This window comes from Hirundo rustica, chromosome 1 (assembly GCF_015227805.2).
Source record: "Hirundo rustica isolate bHirRus1 chromosome 1, bHirRus1.pri.v3, whole genome shotgun sequence".
Classification (NCBI taxonomy): domain Eukaryota; kingdom Metazoa; phylum Chordata; class Aves; order Passeriformes; family Hirundinidae; genus Hirundo; species Hirundo rustica.
This window is the reverse complement of record NC_053450.1, coordinates 142143031-142162700: the sequence shown is the minus strand read 5'-3', so window position 1 is coordinate 142162700 and position 19670 is coordinate 142143031. Positions and strand designations below refer to the sequence as shown.

General features: G+C 38.5%; 1 long non-coding RNA gene across 1 annotated transcript; it reads right to left on the bottom strand.

Annotated features, from left to right (window-relative positions):
* Window positions 1-3836: 3836 nt before the first annotated feature.
* LOC120757573 (uncharacterized) lies at window positions 3837-12911 on the bottom strand. Its single transcript, XR_005702584.2, has 3 exons — window positions 12819-12911; window positions 5182-5220; window positions 3837-5103 (listed from the first exon to the last, which is right to left on the bottom strand). It is a non-coding gene; the product is annotated as an uncharacterized LOC120757573 (long non-coding RNA).
* Window positions 12912-19670: the final 6759 nt, after the last annotated feature.

The following is a 19670-nucleotide window of genomic DNA, read 5'->3' as shown; positions in this document are numbered from 1 at the left end:
GGTAATAATTGTAATAATACCAAGTTGATCTTGGTTAACAAACAGAAGCTGTTGTAAAATGCCCAGGGGTTGGGTGCAGCACCTTGTTATGTACAGGGACTGTTGGTGTAAAGCACCCTAAGCTCATTTGCTTGCATGCTAAAAAGGTTGTGGTTTAATAACATGCTGTGGTTTAATAACTGTTCCAGCAAATGGGCTGTTGGCTGATCAATACTCTTTCACAACACGCAGCAAATTAGAAAAATCGCTGTGTTTTGTAGGAAAAGAAAGTCTTCTGGTTTGGGGGGGGTTTTTTAAGAGTATAATGTTGTTAGATAATCAAACACATTGTCATTAAATACGAAGTATATGGGATATAAATATGGAATCTGTATGATTCATTGGGGGTTTTTCAGCTCTTGGTGCTTCGATTGTGCTGAAGCACTGTGGGGATCTGTTCTGAATGTCCCTTTTAATGTCCTGCCCCTCTGAGGGCAGAAGGAGCCTGGTTTCCATGCAGGGGGAATGGGGAGTGAGGGCAGGATGGGAGGTGTGTGTCAGTGTGTCTGTCCCTGTGAGGGAAGCAGAGATGCAGGAGCAGCTCCTGTCCAGGCTGAGTGTGCCAGGGAGGGCATGGACACTTCCCACCCTTGGGCCTTCCTTGAGGTCAGCAGGAGGGGAGCAGGGAGGAGGCTGCTGTCCCTGTTTGTGTGTCCCAGGGCTGTGTCCTGTGTGTGCACAGATGTCCTGTGAGTGCACTGCCTGCACAGCCTTGCTGGGAGTGAACACTGCAGTTCACCTCATCACGGACCTGGGGACACAGAGCTGCTGCAGTCTGGCTGCTGGTGGGCTCCTGGATTTGGCGGCAGGAGCATTTTCGGATACTTGGTGACAATGAGAGCAGACTCATGGATGGGAAGGTGTGCAGTGATTTAGCCTGTGGTACTTCATGACAGAGCCCCACCTCGGGGAACCAAAACAGCCTGAGAGCCGTCTAAGCTGGCCACAAGGTTAGATACACGTGGCAGCTGCACCTGCACGTGCAGCTCATGCTCTCTGTTCCTCTTGATTACTGGCTTTACAGAACCGCCTCCATAATGGATGAGATTTTATTTGGGACATTTGAGACTTGCCACCCTTCCTCATGCTTTGAGGATTTTCAACAGCTACAGAAGAAAAGATGCAGAAATTTGTTCTAAACATGTTCTGTAGTACTTGTCCACAGCAACTGAGACAAAGCAGCTTGAACAGAAAGGATAGTTTCTGACATTTTTGGCTGTTTTGTCAACCTTGTAGAATGCATTAATCACAAATTTCTGGTTTGGGCTGTAACAAAGTCCTTTTCAGATCAGTTTTTTTACCTCCACCTTTCCCAGACTGCAGAGCTATTCTAAACTATGCAAAATTAATGTCACACAGGGAGATGACCTTTAGGAACACAGACCCCTATACAGCATTACCAGTGCTCCCAGTTTAGGTAAATATTTAATTACATGTACAGTAACCTAGTTGTGTGCACTCATTGCATTACATGTTCTGCAATTTCCTTAACAAGTCTGGTTTCAAACTGCTTTTGTGGATTGGTAGGCTGCTTTTTCACAGAGATCCTCAAGGCTTTGAATTTAAGTGGCCCTTTCTAAACCCTTGTTTTCAGTAGACACTTCCAGGCAGATGGAAGGTGCTTAATATCTCCAAGTGAACAGTTGCTTAAATGAGAGAGAACAGCTGCCATCCTACACCAGGATCAGATTCAAGTGTCACAGACTGGGATTTGCTTTAAAGCAGGATTGGATGATCCAGCTAAGAGACAAGATGTAGTTCAAATAGGATAAAATTTAGATGCTGGGAACCAGAAGTAGTTGGGAATCCTCCTTGATTTGTAAATAGTGATCCTCAGGTTTTCCTTTGAATTCTGCCAGTTGACAAAGCAGTGAACTTGTTTCTGCCCACTCAGGGATGGCAGTTGTCTGGGGCTCCTTTTGCAGGAGTTTAAATTCCCCGGCATTCAGGTGGTTTTAGAGTCCTGGCCCTCTGCAAAGCTCTGTGCCAAACCGAAGGAAGAGATGGAGTCTTCAGGTTTAGATTTTCAAGGTTGCAGACTTCGTTTAGTGTTTCTTATCTTATGATTTTCTCAGTCCAACAAGATGTTTGCCGTGGCTTGGACTTCTCACGTCTCCCCCCGAGCTGGGTTGTCCTTATCTTTTATACTATTGCTATGTATTTCTTATTTACTATTTCTCGCCAATGCCTATCACTAATACTAAAAAAGTCATCTCTACTCTGACCCAATCCTCACTAACTACTTTGTGCCAATGTCACTGCAGAAATGGAGTGAGGGAACAAGAAGGAAGAAAAAGGAGACAACGCCCCAAAAATCTCCATCTTGCCCCATTCACTTCAATGCCAAAAATCCCAAACCCCCTGTTTTTTCACCCTGTGATATACTGAACTACTATTTTCCACACTCTTGTGGCCTGCAATGCTTCCTGCAGTGCAAGAAGCCTCTCCCATGGACTGAAATCAAATCCAGTGTCTCTCTGAGCTCTGGGCTGGGGTCCCAGACCCCCCTGCCCAGGTCTCTGACCCTCCAGGGCAACCAAAGGAATGCCCTGGACTGCAACATGAACTCTTAGAGTCAGTAGCAGTGCATCCACTCAGAAGACTCTGATTCCATACAAGCCACATGTAAGAGCCCAGCAGTTCCTCTGTTTTAAAATAATTACAGGTAATGTACCCATACACTCGCTAGCCTTAATCCATCTGTTTCCTCAACTCCTGTCTAGTGACTAAAGAGTTAAGCTAGGATTGTTTTATGGCAGCTGTAATAATCAGGGGGTTTTATCCTGGATAGAAACTAACAACAAAAATACAAGTCAGCTAAAGAAAATAATTCTTTGTAATCCTGTGGTTTGTTAATTAACCAATTTTGCCATAATATGTTGAGCCTCCTGCCTTAAAAAATGCTGCTTGGAAAGTAGTCTTAGCACAGTCTTGAGCACCTACACATGAAGAATCTGGACTGATAAATTGATGGTCTTGGGTTGCTGATGTTTTTTTTTCCTTTTCTGCAAAATCTACAATATATTTTCTGTAAAAAGTAAAAATTCATTCTCAGAGGGACATAGGATGTGAGTAGGATAAAGAGAAGCTTTTAGATAAGTAAAATACTGATGAAGTAGAGATTGTGAATGTGTTCTAGCTACACAATTCTACTATTCAGCAGGTGTTTTTCAGGCACTTCTGGTTTTCTTTTTGAAAAATCAGTTGCTGCCGAAGCATTTATCTAGCAGAAAGAAAATATTTATTAGCAACTATGAATACAACTACCAGAACACAGATTGCTGCAATGTAATTCCAGTGAATGTTCATTAATGATCATAAATACATTAACCCCCATCTCAATAAAATGGATAAATTGCAGGTAGAAAAAAAACAAAACAAAACAACAAACCACTGTAGGCCATAATTTTAAAGTACTTGAGAATGTTCTTAAATGAGGGTGCTGACATAGCATAGTATCAGAATAATATCAGAAACTCTAAAAATAGGACAATTGTTAGGTTATTATCATTGCAAGACTGATAAAAGTCAAATCATCTCCTACAGTAATGCCTAAGTGCAAAATGGGAAAAGAAAGTTAATTCAAGGAGGTAACTGTGTGTTTGAACGGAGCTACCAAACTCTTCTTGGGCAGCAGAGAACCTGTCCAAGGAAGATACTAGAAAGATTACATAGAAGGCTGAATTAAACAGGCAGTAAAGCCAGCTGATAAAAGTAGGATGTCCTTGAAAAAGCTGAAAATATAAAAGAATAGAAATTCAAACATTAGAAGTATGCTGAAGAGGATTTATTTCCTCATGAAAGGCGCAAGAAATAATAAATACACTGTAACAAGAAGTCTGACACTGAGCTTAAGAAGGACAGAATAAAGAAATGACAGAATATGCAAACTTATTCTTTGCTTATACATTTCTTATAGAAGAGTTTCATGAGATAGCCAACCTAACACTCCCCAGCAGAGGGCAAATACCAGGGAAATTATTCAAAATGAAGTGTCAAAAATTGAGACTATGTATGTTAGTCATTTCCCATTCATATGGCAATGAGACCTGGCACTCATCCTTGAGTTCCTTAAGCCTTCTCAAATTACTAGCATTGGCTTTTTGCAGTTTGCTGCTATTCCTTCTGTTGATTCCTCTCCAAAATATATTTTTAAGAGGCTTTCTGGGACTTAAAAAAGAGTTACCCAGACATTTCAACCACTATCTGGTAGAAATTATAAGTGGACACAGGGATAAGTGGGACATAATGTGGAAGAATCAGCATGGGCAGAGGGCTGTCATATCCCACAAACGTGAACTTTGAGGGGATCAGCAGCATGCAAAGAGATCATTTCATGCAATCGGGCTTCCAAAGCCACCTAACAATGCTTTGCATCAAATTCCATTGCAGAAACTTCCAGGGGATGTAAAGAAAATCTTTGAAAGAATAAACAGCTATTAAAGGCAGGAGGTTAAAAAACACAGCATAAGAAATCAGTTACCAGTTCTCTAATCTGAGAGTGCCATGGATGAGTCTTTGACCTGCTGGCAGCACCCCTCTCTCAGAGCAGTCCAGGACCCCACTGGGCACCCTTGCCATGAGGGCACTGAGTCACTGCCCTGTCCTTGTGCTGTCACCAGGACCAGCAAGGTCCTTCTGCAGGGCTGCTTTCCACACTCTGGACGCCACTGTGTGCTGGTGCTTGGGGCTGTTCCTCCCCAGGGGCTGGTCTTGGCACTTGCCTTTATTGAAATGTCACAAGGTTTCTTCCATTCCCAGTTTCTTTCCATTCCCAGTCTGCCCAGGTCTCCTGCACTGAACCAGCCACTCTTCCCAGTTCTGTTCATCTGTGAGGGTGCTGAGGGTGTGCCCCATGGTTCAGGTCATTCTCAGGGATGTTACACGGGGAGGGGCCCAGTGTCAAGCCCTTGGGTACACCACTGGTGATGGCCTCCAGATTTGTGCCATCAATCACAGCCCCCTGGCATTTCAGGCAGGTTCCAACCCACGTCACCATCCTCTTCTCTGACATAAACTCCATCACCCTGTCTGCAGCGATGCTGTGGCAAACTGTGTGAAAAGCTTTATTGAAGGGGAGATAACATCCACTGCTGTCCCCTTAGAAAACCTAAAGGCTGAAGGGTGCAAATCAGTCATTACCTGTATGAATTCAGCGATGGTCTCCGAACTACCTGGTGCCTGCTCAGGAAATAAGATACAGACCATCAGTTTAATGCTCAGTAACAGTCAATAAAACACACAGCCTAAGTAGGGATTGCTAGAAAAAGAGTAAAAGCAAAACAGAAAACAGAAATTTTATTTTTGTAAAGAAAAAAAAGGACTGGTGTGACTAAATCTTGAGTATCACTTTAGTTTCAGCCTTCTCAGCAAACATAAAGTAAAAGGAGAAAAGACACAGAGGAGGATGACATAAAAAAATTGCATAGCAGTTTCTGTACAATGAATTACTAAATACAGAGGGATTTTCAGCCTGGACAAAAACAAGGATACCATAGTGACTTATCATGAGAGGCAGTGGAGAAGGTGAATAGGGGAAGACCAAATAGTTATCAGACAAAGCTCGCAGAAATAAATGTAAGGTACATCTTCCCACAACCCCTAAGTTGTAAAGGATTCTGAAATACTGTAGGTAGTATATATTTAAAATGAGCAGATAAATTCACAAAAGAGGAATTAATCATGGGATATTGGCTACAAAACCTAGCAAATATTGCTTAGCTTGAAATTGGAGATTGTGCTGGGAAGAATCATATTTTGTTGTCTACACATTTGCTTGTGAAGACTGATGGAGAGAGGGCACTGGATTAAATGAACCCTTAAACTGACCCAGGAAGCTTTAAGTTCTTTGGAATTTACCATTCATGTCCCAACACTAGCCAGCTGTAAGTGTCCCATCTTCTTGCAGACATTTCCAGTTTGATTCCAATCTTGAAAGCAAAAGCTTTCAGTTGCCTCCTGCATTTTAGTTTCTGTCACAAGAGAAACACTTTGCAACAATAATTAGAAGTAAATTACATTTACTATTTTAAAATATGGATCAAAAGAAATAATGGATTTATTTCAGTAAGGCTGTCTGCCCTGCTCCTTTGTGTCACACTAATGGGCTCATCAAAACATCCCACCCAGAACAGAAAACAACAAATTCTTTTAATTTCCAGACTCTCCACTGATGTCCAACTAGAACGCTATCCCATAAATCTCTCAAACAGCAATAGGATGTAGTGTGTATTAAGAGATGTGGGAGCTGTTGCAGAAGAGATTCATGGCAGTAAGAGACACTCCACTTCGGTCTGATACACCACAAAAAAAAATATCCAGGCTGTTACCAGAACCCAATCAAGGAGACCCTACCAGTCCATGGCTTCACGTTCAATTTTTTCACAGATGAATTCTACTACCAGAACAGAAAGTGCAGCCATTTCAACGTAGTTTACAGACTCTGGAGTTATCAAACCACCTGTAACTTGGAAGCGTCCAAATACATTTCCATTTCTGTAAGAGCTGGTGTTTAAGTGAAATTACCCAAGTGCCAATTCATTTAACCCCCAAACTGAAATACAATCTTTCCCTGCTTTTGTTTGAAATATTATCTACAATGAGCAAAAAGAAAATATTAAAAATGAAATTTTATGTCAATTATTTCCTTTCACTGGCACCTTCATCCATAGAGGATCCAGAGCCCTGAGCTCTCCCTGGGTGTGGGCATGTTTGATACAGTTCAGTGGCTGGAGAACACCACAGAGAAAGTGTTGTTGGACTCCATGCCTTGATGAAACTGGATCACTGTGCAGTCAGTAGAAACCCAGAAATCTTTTGGACAGTTGAAAACCAGGAAAGTATGTTTCTCTATAAACAGGTAATTGTTTAACACATTCAGCTTTTGCTGGACTGCTCTCTTTGACTTGGGCAACTCAGTCTTCTGTGGAACATTCTGCCTTTAGTGCCAAAGCAGGTAAGGTCTGACCTTTGCACTGAATTCGGGGTCCTGCATAACACTGGCCATCAGGTTTTCCTCAATTAAATCCTTTTGAGACAGAAAATTAAAATGAAAATAACCTATTTTACATTGGTAAGGAGCACTCCACAAAGCTGACAAATAGCTGGAATTACATAGCAGAACAGTTAATTCCATATTTATCTAATTTTGTAGTAAAAATATCTTCCTGCAAAACTCTACTAACTTGCACATCTCAGCTCTAATAGCATTATAAATGCTATTAATAAATAGGGTAATTTCAACACTGCTCAGAAAAAAAAAGAAGTTGGTTTACATCTTATCTTCCATAAAACAAGAATGAGTGACATCAGCTATATTTCTTTCCCTTAGTTTTCTATTAATATTGCCCTGCTAAATGATTCAATATCAAACTGATACTGTCTCCTATACTCCTTTAAAACAGTAGCACAACCATTGGTTTTAAAACACTTGCACAACAGTAGCTCCATTACAGCTTTCTGGAAAAAACTCTCCAGAGTTTCAAGAATGACAATAAATTCTCTGTCCAAGCAGCTCCTTGATCAGCTCATTTGTTCAGTGCCTTTCTGAGACAATCTCTAGCTCACAAGTAAGCATTCTGCTCATGTACATGCACACTGAGGTACTACCTGTGCCCTTGTAGTACAACATTTTCAGTGTAACAAGGTTAATATTTCTTTCCCATTACCTGAAATATCCTATCAGTTTCATTAGTTTAAAAAAAAAAAAAAACAGAACATCGGACAAAAAATAGTATAAAAAAGCTTTCTGAACCAGGCTTATCCTGCCTTTCAAGGATATATTATATATTTCACTAATTTCCAAATAGATATTATCAGAATTTATAGTCTATCAACAGTTTTATGCCAAAATGTTTTCTTATAACTACAATATTTTATCATCAAATTTCCGTATTAAATTTGTATACTCAAGCACTAGCCACATAACAATTACAGAGAGCAATTAAAATTTATATTTATATATAAAACATGTCCTAGCCAGCACCTAAATCATAGCACAGTTTTTCAGAGGCCTGCAGAAGCAAGGCAGCTGCAGTTGAGCAGAGAAGATGAATACAGGCCATAAGGGTTCTGTGTCTTCAGTAGAACTTCAGGGAGACAGAACAGCAATGACTGCAGTGAAAAGAAGACAAAGGAAAAGTCTACATAAATTAGCTCTGTCTCTTGTGCCATAGAACATTGGTCTTCAAAGAACTTGGCTGCAATATCACAAAATCATTTTTTGAAACTCATTGAGCAACTTCAGGTAAATTTGATTAATGTTAAAAATACTTCAGTACATATTTGGATCATTAACTTTATTTTTTCTGTTCTATTAATTGAGTTCTGAATTAGAAAGAGATTGAGGCATCTGTCAAAAAAAGGAATTTAGAATCCCCTGACTTGTCTTCCCATTTTGACAGGGCAAAAGACTCTTAAGGTTGTTATCTTTTATATGAAATTATCTGCATAGGTCAGTTCAGAATACTCACATTTCATCTGACATATTCCAAATCACACACCAGTGTTAATAATACGCATTTTCAGTTAAAATAACATTTAAAAATACTTCAAGGATCCATTGTAGGACTGCCCACCAAAGTCATAATTTTTACTGACCGTACATGCAGATGAATGCCCATAGATGGTCTCACCCTCTGACCCATGTGCACTTGGCTGATCTGTACAGAATTCCTCACTCTCTGCAGGTCTTTACATTTTTCTTTCAGACTTGCAACTAAATTTGTTTTCAGCTCATGTACCTTCTTCCTTATAGGAAATAAGAGATATATTACTCAATTTGAAGTTTTACGCATTTTGTAATGTAAGATTTTAAGCTAGAGTGCTTACTGTTGAAAAGTTGCCTTCGCATTCTCATAGTAAATATAGTATACTGAAATTAGACACAGAAAGTCCCAATATTAATGTTAAAAATATTTCAAGTGGAGATTAAAACAAGACTGCAAACCGAAATGCACCACGGTAAAGATATAATGCAAGTGTGTAACACCCTCTCTCTATGGAGCTTAGAGAAAAAAAACAATTCCTAGCTGCTGAAATTTATACCTTTGATAACATTTTCCACTTATAGTGACAATCTAGTATTGCAGACATAGATCAGAAGTATATTTTTATGCTTCTTCAACTAATATGCTCCTAGGTTATCAAGCTTTTAATGTTTTTTCTTTAAAATGCTTAAGTAGTTCCCAGACAACCTAAAATATCATTCCGCCATTTCAGAAGTTCAGTCAATGACCATTTTCACCCATGTCAAAAATCGATATTCCCTTCAAATTCCTTTCCTTCACATCTCAAGGGAAAGAATTCTAAACATTAAAAACTGCTAAAAATAATCTCCATGCTTATAAAAAGCCCGTTCTGCACTCCTTCTCCTGAGAGATATGAATGTCTCCAGGATTCTACTCCACGGACACACATGAATAGATAATACAGCATCAGACTGCAGCCGGGTGTTACCGTCCACGCTGCCTGCTTGGCTGCCTGCCAGAGCCAGGCTTTCCTGCAGGTCTTTCACATTGCATTCCAAAACTGTAAGAAGCCTTCACTGGATTGATAGCTCCTTTAGCTAGAAAACTACATTCATATTTTTCTTTAAAAATTGAATCCTAACAGATAGATCCCGGGCTTAAAATTTATTTTATGTTGGAAAAAATGGCCATGATAAATTATTAGCCTATAGTGTGGGTGATGGTTAAAAAGAAATTTCTAAGCCTTGAAAAGAAAGCTCACATTTAAACAATACCAAATTTTAAAAGTGCACAGGGAATGGAAAACCATAGCATTTCTATTATCTTGTTAACTCTTCCCTTCTGAATGTGTTGTACTTTATATTTAAGCCCTTCAAGAGACATTATCTTCTTGTTTTTATCACAACACAGCTGTGATTCTCATTCCACCCTCTAGATCATAATAAATTATTTTCCCACCTTACACATCGCAATAGCAAGAAGGAATTATGGTCAGACATAGGCCTGGGGATGAGTTCCTGACTCTGATTGAAGCAATCACAAAATTCCCATCATTGCCAAGTCCAGCACCAGTGATTAAATACAGTGAATTCTCTGCCGGGGGCTGAGCTGCCGTGCCCAAGGCTGGCTCTGGGGTGGTGCAGCTGGGGAGAAAGCTGAGCAAAGAGCAGTGCCAGAGGCAGTGGTAAGAGGAGGGTCCCTTCTCCCCAGGGGGGGACCTGTGAGTCCCCAGCCCCTGCCCAGGCTCTGCTGTGGGTTTGCCTTTACCTGGCCCCGCTGAGTTGTTTCCCTGCCGTGACTTTGGGCCTGCCTTGGCACTGCACTCCTGCTGACACTCACTGTCACCAGCCCTGATTCTGACTTCACCTCGAATTATGTCTCACCATTTTGGACCTGCCTCATGATGCCAACAACCATAACCTGAGCAGCTCGGCTTGCCTTGCCCGGCGTCTGTGGGATTGTGCCCCTGTCGGTACCTCCGGCCATCCTGCTGTCATTGTCATCCCCCAGAAACCTCCTGACATGGCAAAGCCTACTCCTGCTGCTCCTTGACGTGCATAATCTCCCGAGCCTTCATCCCCATATGTTCTTTCACCTTCTTCCAGTTTTTCATGCCATTGATCATTCTTGCCTTCCTGGCATTTTACATCCACTAGACTTGAAGATTGGGGGTTTTTTTGCTCCAGTTCTTTTCAAGACTGTTCTTGTAGCTGATCTTTTGTTGAGTATTTTCGCTCTTTCCCCACTCTCATTATTCCCCAGGGCAGTATCTATGGCCTTTTGCTTGTCTTACATTATGCTCTCTCTCCAAGCAATCTCATCAGGTGACACATCCTCAGTTATTATCTCCTTGCTGATGACTAACCTAACAAATCAAGCTCAGCATCATTAATTGTTCTTCTAGCAGTATTCTCCACCTGTCTTTCTCTCAAATTATGTCATTTCAAGGTTTTATCAGCTTCAACCAAACCTGAGAAAAAGGACTAGTATCTTTTTCCCAAAACCTTGCCATACCTTTACTTCCTGAACATTCCAGGTAAGTGTTCTCAGGATACTTTCAAAATTTTTTCCTCACATTATTCTCAAAAAAGAAAATCCACATGCCATTTTAGGATCTCCATCTACCCAACATCCTTCTTCCCTCTGTCCAAACAGAGGGGGCTTCCTTTAAGTCCCAATAAAACGTTATTAAAAAAACTCTTAAAAACATTTTAAATTTGTTCATGCAACACCCTTGCCTCAAGACTGTACCATCTGAATCCTTCCACAGGGCCCAGTTTCCTTTGATGTCAAACTTACATTCTTCAGTATTGCTTTTAAATGTCCACATGACATAAATCTGCATCTTTAAAAAAAAATAATAAATTGAACACTAGACAAGATAAACCATATCTAATTGCCAAGCAGAAGTATCTGAGTTAATTTTAAATTAGAACCAGTGAAGTACCCCCAGCAACAGTGGTATAGAGCTTCTTGGCAGGACATATTAGCTCATGCACAGCTCCATGCATTTGTGAGTATTCTTCCTGTTCGTCAGTATAGCTCTCTCTCTAGTTCCCCCATAACGTTTTCTCATTAAGCTTGATGCCTATTTATATTTTGTACATTCTGCCAGTATTCCCAGCCTTGTGTAATTTGTTTGACAGTCTGTCATCTATGTAAAAATAAAGTGTTTTACCCTATTTAAAAGTTCCTCTTAAAATAGTTCTACTTCTCACAGCATCTCCAGTAACTTTCACTAGAGTCTGTCTCTTCATCCTGAGACTGGGAGCGGCCAGAGCAGTAACATTTCTTGAATAAGTGCATGTGAGGCTGTAGAGTATATTAAACAGGGACCTAAATAATAGAATACAGATCTCTGTATCTCTGCTGCATTTAGTAGTGCTTCTGTCTATTCAACTGTCTTCAAAAGCTCCTTTGTCGTTCAGATCTTCTGTACCTGATGACAGCTTAGCAAGTTTCACTGTGCCAAATCCTTCGCAAAGATAAAAGCTACTCAGAAAGATGTTCAATAGAGAAAACATCTAAACAGTGTCTGCTTTTCCTCTAGAAACTGGCACACCGTGTTTTCTGGAACGAGTGAAGATAAGCCTCTATAACTCCTAAGAACTGACCTTTCTGGCATTTCTAGCTGCAGGCCCGTGCAGTCCCTGCATTTTCACTCAGTGATGAAGGCAGTGTAAGAACCAGTCCAGACACAGGAATTTGTGCCCATGTTGGAAAGCACTTGCAATAGCACAGGGGTTGGGAATTTCATCCCCAGGTGAGAATTTTACATTTCACTGTAGGGTATCTTTACATCAGCCTTTAGTAGCCATTTCATACAGATAGATGAGGAACTGGCACAAACTTAAGATTTTATGGAGCTGGTCAAGTTTCAGTAATAGCTGGGAGAAAAAAAAAAGACACAAGAAGATAAATAGCACTTCACTGAGGGCAAACTGTCAACATCCTCATGACATGCTTAATGTTCTCTAATCAGGACCTTACACAAGCAGCTTTCCTTTACCAGTTTCCAGGCCAGCTTCTGCTGCTGCAGCTTGTTGGATTTTACTCAATTTATTAGTGGCAGCCTCCTGCCACTTAGTAAAAGTTTTAGTTCTTTGGGAATGATGAAAAAAAGCAAAGATTACTTTAGAAAAAACACATAAGTTTTAATCTAGAACATAGAGTGTGCTGGCTTGAAGGCAAAACCAGCAAGAGACTCCAAGTCAGAAAAAACAATTTAATAGGAGAGGAAGAAAAAAAAAGTAAAATAAAATAAAACACATGCAGTGGTACAAAAGATCACTGACAGAGTCAGAATACAACCTGAAACTGTGGTGGTAGCAGTCCAGATGAAGTGGTCTTGCTGAAGCAGTGATCCTGTACAAAGGTCTGGCAGCTCTTGTCCTCTGGGAATCCAGTGGGTAAGGCTGCCTGTGCTGTCCCAAGGCCCCGATTATATCCAGGTGGGAATGCTTGGCTCCTCCCCCTGGGTGGAGCATCTCACAATGGGCTGGTACCATTTTATCAGTTTTGTAATGGGTCCTTGATTGCCCATTAAACAGAGATAGCTCCTGGGGAGAGTTATCTATGAGTCATGCAGGACGGCATTGATGGGCCATTAACAGAAGATAGTCTGGAGGGAGGGGGCAAGGGAAACAGTGGTGCACAACAACATTTCATGTAGATGGTGATAGAATACATCCTTTGGGCACATTTTACATTGTAACCTAGGACATAGAGTAACATATTTTATTTTAAAACTATGTTCTATATTTAATTCTGTGTCTTTTTGGACTATAGGATCTTATATGTAAATATATAAATACCTTACAACCTTGATAATCATTGATATTAAAGCTTCTACATACTTTCCTGCTAATATAATGAAGCTTCAAAATAGCTGAAGCACCATTTAGCACAAAATAAGATCAAAATGGGATTAACATATATCATGCTTCTGTTGTTATATATTTACTTAAAACTGAGACTTAAAATTTTGTTTTGTTGTTATAAACTTACTTGCAAGATGAGAATCTGTTCCCAAGCAGGCAAAGTTATCTGCAGACATAAGAACAATTATCTTTTTTTACAGAAGCAAAACCTCAAGGTTCAGGGGACAGGGATGCAAAAAATTAAGAAATAAATTAATTACCAATGTAGAAATATCAGTACAACATCCAAATAATACCTTTTTTTACAGCCTGAGAAGACTCTGCACGCAGATAAATTCCAGTTTTCCTAGCTAACTACTAAACAGAATTATTTCACTAGCTTTTAAGATTTTAAAAAGTGCTTATGTTGCTATATTTTTAGCCCGTAAACAAGGAACATGTAAGGCTGACAGTCACTTCAGGAATTGCACCAGAAACTTTAAATGACCAGGTGTGTCTGATTTCTCCTGATCACCCTGCAGGTTCAAAGCATTTAGCAATTAAGGAGACATAATGTAGTCATTCAAGGAAATCTAACTGCCACAGAAAATAACCCAAATAATTCATGGAGTCACTTTGAAAGTAATCATTGTCGTTGTAGGGACCCTACATTATTGTTTGTCTGGACCTAATTTAATTATGGGTATTTTCTGCATCTGGTGTAGGCTCCCCACTTGACAGCTATTACAAAAGAATAACCTTTACTTGTATAAATATTCCCCATACAGCAAAAATGTTTTTAATGGCAAAACACATTAATGCACATAAATTTTCATACCATTTTCATCACATATTATGTTTTACAATTATTTAACAGTCATACTTTCTGTACATCAGCTTGACTGAATATCTTTTATATACAATCAGCTCAGTTGTAAGTGTGTTCATTGACACAGCAAATTCCCAGGGCATCAGAGAGAAATGGTCCTCAACATTGTTAAAACATTGGGTTTGGGATGCATATTCCAAGGTCTCTGGTGATTTTTGGCAGGATGGCAGTAGTTACAATCAGATGGTCTTCTTTCTAAAGAAAAGAAAATAAAAGATTTATCTTTAACATCCACTAGTTCCTCTTAAAATAGTCCATGGAAGACTTTCTTCTTCAAGTAATATGGTTTCCAAAGTTACATTCTATAATGACAAATCATAACATTATATGATATTGTTTACTCTTATTACAACATTAGTCAGCTGATAAATGTTTTTTATTTTAACATATCCAAGTCCTGAGTAAACTCATTCAAACTACAAATTAATGAGCTACATTTAAGAACTCAGAAGCAGTTAATTAATTTAATAAAACTAATTTCAAAACTGATTAATTGAATAACATTTCTCCTTTTTTTTCTCAGTTTTATTTATACCAATTCACAGAACCTTGCTCAGAAATGTAGTTCTTTCTTCACTTTTTTCCATCAACTTTTTCAAGTTTGAGAAGCCTGATATGAAACCAATGGAATCCTGGCAGTTGATAACTTAAAAGAAATCCTTCAATATTTGGAAAACTACAGAATATATATTATTGTGGAGGTGTTGGTATGTATTTTGAACTGCTGAATACAAATATGACAAAGAAGAGAGTTCTCACGCAGTAGGGCTGGATGGGCTGTGTCATCTTCCAATGCTCAAAGGAAAACAGAGATAATAAAGGTTGCTGTAGGTTGTCACTGCTGCTGTAAACCTCTTTAGGATCATATTCAGTGTTTCCACATGGCTAGAAACCATGGAAGCATTTTGTTCCAAAATATGTTACTGACTATATTTCAATGCTTTTAAGGATAATCCTATAAATTTCAATTTCTGTGTAAGGTTTTTACCTCCATCATCAGGATATTCTTGTAAGACACTCTGAAATCAGATACTGGAGTATAAGTGTCATGTAGGAGTCCAATGCATTCCACTACAGTCTCTGTTGCTGTCATGTAGAGGAACTTAGGAAGTTCAAGACAGAAAACATTTTCATGCAAAAGTCCCCAAAAGCCAAACATGCTGTGTTCAACTGCTGAAAATTAATTTATGGGAGGGTTATGTGGTTCACTACAGTTTAAGGAAGCAAAACTCATTAATATGTTCAAACACGGAAACTAAGAATACCCAAGAGCCAACGGATTCTTTTGGAAATAGAGGAAATATTTTGTTTCACCTTATAATCTAGATTCAGTTCCTTCTCATTTGTATTTTCCTCTCACAAAACAATGAGAAAATTTAAAGTGTAACATTTTCAATCTTGGAAATGTCACACAACTGAAAAAATAATAGGACAGGTAGGAAAACAAAAGAATCCCTTCTCCTGCAATCAATTTCTCCAAGTGTAAACAGCTGCAGTTCAGGTTATGAACAAGACAGTTTTCTCACTGAATTAAGCTTATTGTCAATTGCTAACAGACAGAGAGCACTGACACAGTAATAATGTAATAATAAAAAATTATTAATTTCACCTGTCCAGTGTATGAGAAAATTTAATAACCTCTGTCCTCATTTGTTTCTGTTTCTTCTGGAATACTCTACCACTATACTAAATTCACAAAACCCACTTCAATATCGGAATAGGCAAAATGCAATGCAAATTTGCAGGTAATGTGATGACCAGCATCTTGGAAAATAAGACTCTACCATCTCCAACCATCTAGTTCCTTTAGACTAAAACCATCAGTAAAATATATCTTGCTGTAGATAGACTGAATTCAGTAATTTGATCAAGTTTTGCTGTATTGGGTTTCTGCCTATTTACAGTAAAACAAATGGAGATAGTTATCATGGCTGGTTCTTGATACTGTACTAGCCAGAAGGGGGGGGGGGGGGGGGGGGGGGGGGGAAAAAGAGCGAGAGAGAGAGAGACAGAGAAAAGAAATGTATGACTCCGTTGGAAAACGATAAGCACAAGTATCATATCCCATCCCAACCCATCCCATCCTCCTTCACAAACACCTTTTTTCCCCAAGAATATGAAGGAAACCTGCCTGAAGACTGGATGAATTCAGAGTTTACATGAGCGAAATACAAGGCTTTCTATTCAGATGGAGAGGAAAGAAATAAAACAGCCACTGAACACAGACATAACTCAGCGCTATCATTAGAGGTGCTGTAAATTACAGTGACATAAGGTACTTTCATGGCAGAACCTAAAGTATTACCTATGAGAGCCTGGCAGAATTCTTACTCTCTGTATCACAGATTTCACCTGCAGCAAGCGGCTAAGAATCCTTACCTATTTTTAGAAATATTTTTAATAATTTCAGGTAAAAATTATTGCATGAATCAGCCCTGTGAATGCCAAAGGCCTAGAATTCATATGCAGCAGTTTTCTCTTGTCTGTCTGAGATTAATTGGGGTGACTCTAATTCCTTAGGTTTATCCAGCTCACCTTACTTACAAATACAATCTTTTTTTCTTAACTTGCCTGCTGAACCCACATGATTGCTACATTTCCTTCTCTCTGCTAATAATTATTTTCATAATTTAACATCCTTTTTTGAGGTGGCGCTCCAACTTCTTCGGTTTCTTCCAATCATGTAGGACTTTTCCTTTTTTTTATAGCTTGTTTTCCATAATTCACTACTGCAAATTTCTGTACTAATTCATCAGTTTCAGTAATGAACTTGGAAGGTAACACTGTAGTTGCCTTCATTTTCAAGTCACTTTTTTGTCCTTTCTCAGGTAACCATTCAGCTTTTTTTTATAGTGATGCCAGAAACACCAATGTGATCCTCTTCTACATTTGTGTAATTAACTTTTCTTGAAAAAGTTGTGACTTGAATACAAATAGATTTTGCTAAGTTGCTTCTTAGCCTTTGAAGCTTCCTGTTAAAGTATATATTAAAAACATATTTGCATTGAAATTCTGTTGCTCCTTTTTAGCTGAAGAATTCTTAAATTTTAATATTGTTTAAGCTTCAAGTCAAATATATGCTTAATATCTGTAGCACAGCTTCAGCAAAGCACATTTAAATATAAAAGTAAAAAATTAAAAAGTAGTTAAAACATTATTTAAAGCTTTTCAAATAACATGAATTGAAAACAGAAAAGTTGAATTAAGGTTTTATGAGAAATTACTGAAAATTTTCTCTAATTTTAGAGTTTAAAGTTCCCCAATTTTTAAGTTAAATTTTGTTTAATACTTTGAAATAGAACATCTTCCATAAAAAGAATTATACAAGTTGCAAAATGGAAGTTGAAAATGAAAGCTCAGAAAGACAAATGAATATTCCAGTATATATAAAAAATTTGCCATACATTTAAAATTGCACATTGGTGCATTTACAGAAGTTAGTACAGAGATCACAAATGAACAAATAACCATTTCTTGCCCTTTTTTTCTTTTTTTGGAGCTGGTGTATTTTAACATTCCATTAATGCTTTTGGTGTATAGGAGATATTTCTCAGTGTGCCAGTTAAAAGTATGGGCAAGCTGTAACCTTGTGTAAAATTACAGAGAATCAGTAATTCATCTCATTCAGTTTGCATGTCTACATTTGCATTAGTCTCTAATTAAACTGGTTTGACTTTCTGGCAAGTGGAAAGAAATGGATGTTTCTAGAATGCAATTAATCTTGCCCCAAAATAGATTCTTAAAACAGTTCAGATAAATTAGTCATTAGAAATGCTTGATTATCTCTGTTAACTATGAAAAGAGTTTAGTAGGCCTGCTCAAACACAAATTTCTGTGACAGACCTCCAATGTTATGAAAAATTAATCTTATGTTACATTTCCCATTTCTTTGAAAGGGGAATAAAAAAGCCCACTAAGGTGATTTTACCACCTTCCAGGAATTTATCCATTTCCTTTTCCAAATTTAAAAATTGCTGTTCAGTTTAAGAAAGGTATCAAAACAGTAACAGCAACAACAACAATAACAAAACATAATAAGAAAGTAAAAGCAATACATATATTGATATAAATACTTTTCCAAATACAATACTTGTAATGCTTCTTCAACTTTTCCTCAAGGATTTTTTCCCTCGGATTCAATCATCCTTTGGTGAGTGAAAACTGTGCTGCTGGTATACCAATTACAGCAAAGCCTTGACAAACCAATTTATTTTGAAACATCTAGATTAAGTTTTACCACAACACAAGCAACAGACAGCTTTGCCTGAAGTAGAAACATGTTTTAATTTGGCTCGAAATAGTTTTGTAGGTAAAGGGATCAGGAGAGATTAATATCTGAACATACACTGATGCTAATCTGTAACTGTCCTCATGCAAAAATAACAGCCACGCTACTGCAGAGATTAAAGGTGATCCTGTATTAAAGGCCTGCTCTGTCTCAGATCTGCTAAGTGATTTCAGGTCATTCAAATCAGCTCTCCATGCCTCAGTTTCCCCACCTGTCAAATTAATATGCCTGCTACTCTGCAGACATGGCAACATTAATCAATATTTGTAAAGTACTCAAATATTATATAAGCCATAAATAGAATACACTGTATTTTAGTTGAACGTTGTGATGTCCATAAACTGATGTTGGTAATGAAAAATGCATTCACAGAAAAAAGAGCCAGTACCAGTGAATGACATCTTTAAAAGCTCACTGTGAAAAATCCCTCTGTGCTATTATAGAAAAATAACACAAGCACACTGCTATGCACATAAATCATGACTATAAACATAAACAATACAAATCAAAAGCATATATAAGGTATAGAGAACATTAACAGAATGAGACCTGTGTGCAAATGTTTTTCTAATGGAAGGGGAGTGATCCTGGAAAGAAAAGTAAGTGGAGCATCCTCAAGTTGTCCTGCTTATTTCTACAATGAAATAGTGAATGTCTAAGTTAAAAGTTATACTCAGTCTAACTGAGTATAGCAGGATTCAGATTATACCAAATTTTGCCTCTTTCTTTGTGTCATATATGTAACATAACCTATTTTGAAACACTGATGGGGCAGGTTGTGGGCATAGAGGATGTGATGGTCACAGGAGCAGCCTCCAGCCTTTCAGCAATTTCCTTCTCCTGGTCAGAGACCCCTAGGTCTGTTTGTGTCTTTTGCTTGCAGAGACCACATTGTCCCAGTGTCTGTGCAGCACCAAGAACCACAAAGCTTTCCATGATGAGTGTGGAGAGTCCAATTATTGTCTTATCAGCATAATATCTAATGATTAGTGACTAGCAGCAGAACAAGCTTAAGATACACACTATAGTGCAGTAAAAGTTTAAGTAGCACTCCTTGACATAACTATGTTTTTTCTATTCCGATTGCTCAGCTCCAGTGAGAGAGAAATCATTCCTGAATGAATAGA